This window comes from Numida meleagris, chromosome 1 (assembly GCF_002078875.1).
Source record: "Numida meleagris isolate 19003 breed g44 Domestic line chromosome 1, NumMel1.0, whole genome shotgun sequence".
In the NCBI taxonomy this organism is placed as follows: Eukaryota; Metazoa; Chordata; class Aves; order Galliformes; family Numididae; genus Numida; species Numida meleagris.
The window spans coordinates 86,006,345-86,008,750 of NC_034409.1; positions in this window are offsets into that span (position 1 = coordinate 86,006,345).

Here is a 2,406-nt window from a genome sequence, read left to right on the forward strand (position 1 = left end):
TTTATCTCTTTTCTATCGCCCACCTTCCCTTCCCCATCTCCCTAAGCTACTAGGATTTGTAATAAACTGGTCGGGCTAACATTTGACCCGTTGTGTCTTAATCTCGCTGTCGGGTATACATATATTAAAAGAACCCCTTCTCCCTCCTGTAAATTGGAGCGAGACAGCATCCCATTTCCTGAGACATATTAGGAAGCCCATTCTCAAGACATTGAGAAGAGTGTGTAAACATCTCACTTATTCTTTCATTCTTAAAGTCCTACTTGGAGGGGCCGGGAGAGAGAGAGCACAGTAAAGGAGAAGGAGAGGGAGGTTAAAAAAAAAAAAGTCTTGTTTTTAGAGAAGTACAGTGTACTGTGAAACTCATCCTCTTTTTTTGAATGTATGCAGTGCAATATAATTTAGTTACCAAATCTAAACACTAAAAGTATTGAATGTTTTCATTGTATATTACTTGTAATGTAAAAAAAATAATAGTGGCAAGCCATTCTTTGCCTTGAAAATATTTACAAAAATGGTTCTGCATTCTTTAAAACAGATTTCATCATAGGATTTTAAGTAGATGTAAAACTAGATTAGCACCATTATTAATAATCTTAAAGATGTCCACAAAGCTTTCACTATGGAGAAACCCCACAACATAGTATCCAATTAGTTCAGTTCTCTGCTCAAGCAAGGCTTCTCTCATCCAAGATAGTGAACTATCCACTACAACAATAAGATACCAGATCTAGCCAGAAACGTAATTTGAGAATGCAGCTTTGAGACCCTTTTTCTGGAGTCCATATCATTCAATGCTATTTGAAAAGACAGTGCTGAGTTTGCTGAATTTAGTCTACATGCACGGAGAACACTTTGCCATGAAAGAATAGAGCCTGATAAATGTTGTCTTATTCCAAATCACTCCTAATTCCATTAAATTACATGAAGATGTCTCATGCAGTGTGTTTCACTACTAAATTAGAGGCATTCATGAGTCAAAGCCAATGCCAAATTTTCTTAAAAGAATTGCTAGCACCTGGCAAAAAAGGGACCTTAATCAGGCATCCACACTTCAGCTAACAATAATTTCCCTTCTAGCTTCTGTCTTTACTGTATTGTGTGATATAAGGTAGTTTGCCAGGTTGCTTGGTCACCTGCAGCACAACTGCTCAGAAAGTTGATCCTTTTGATAGATGTATTTTTTTTTTTAGCAGTCATTTAATTGGGTAACTTTGCTGGGTCAGTAAATTGCTAAAAGAAATGTTTTAGTCATTCTCACTGTAAACCTTGAACTTAATGCTGGACTGGCACTTTCATAGTATCCATCACATTTCAGATGCACACAATCTCAACATAGAAATTTACCTTTTTCATGTTCAGCCACAAATCATCATTAGTCTTTGTTGTTTTTTACCCCTTTGTTTTACATCTGCATCGACTTAACCATTTAAAAAGGGTCTAATGGAAACAAACAAAAAAATTGTTCCAAATGATAATACAACACTTTGATTTTCTTCATTTTACAACATGCTATACCCTTTTCCATAGACATCTGAAGGTCAGAAAGCTTAGAAAAACTCAGATCTTTTCATCTAGTACTGAGGAAAGCTGTAACCACCAGCTTACTACTGACTGAAAAAAAAAAAGCTCATGGGGTCAGAAAAAACTAAAAAGATAAATGCAGTGAAGAATCGCAGTGAGAGGACAGTAGATGACAGTATCAATGTTTAATTCTAATGTATTTATGGATAAATGCAGTTCCATGGTTCCAGTGGTCTTTATTGTTTACTTGACATGTTGTCATGTTTATCACAGGAAAAGGGAGAATTTGCAGTAACAAAATGAGGAAGAGTATGAATTCCTCTGTTACTTATAAGCCAAGATTTAATTCCAGTTACACAAAATCTGCCCAAAGATATGGGTATAATACACTGAACTCCTTTTATTTCTCATCCATCACGGATGAGTGATAATATTCAGCATTCTCAATGAGATTTGAAAAGCCCTTTTAATTCCCACTTTGAACTTTATCTAAACTTGAACAACAGTCAGATTTAGAGACAAAAGAGTGTAATTGCTATCCCATCACTCAGTTATCTACAAATAAGATTTTTATTCATTCTAATGAAAATAGAATCAGACCAGTATGACATATATATATATTTATATGTATACACAAGCATGTAGGTTCTGCAAGTAACAAATGGCAACAAATTAAATGCAAGTTGTCCATCAGTAGAGATGTTTCTGTTTTCATCAAAGACTGTTCTTCTCTGCCCTTTCTCCTTCCTTTTCAGGGACAATGATTTTTACTACCATGGTTTATGCCAGAAACCTGTCAGACAAAAAAGTCTTACTTATTACAAGTTACAAATCTATGGTTTACTTTTCAATCCAGTACGAAGCCATAGAGAAATCTTAGAG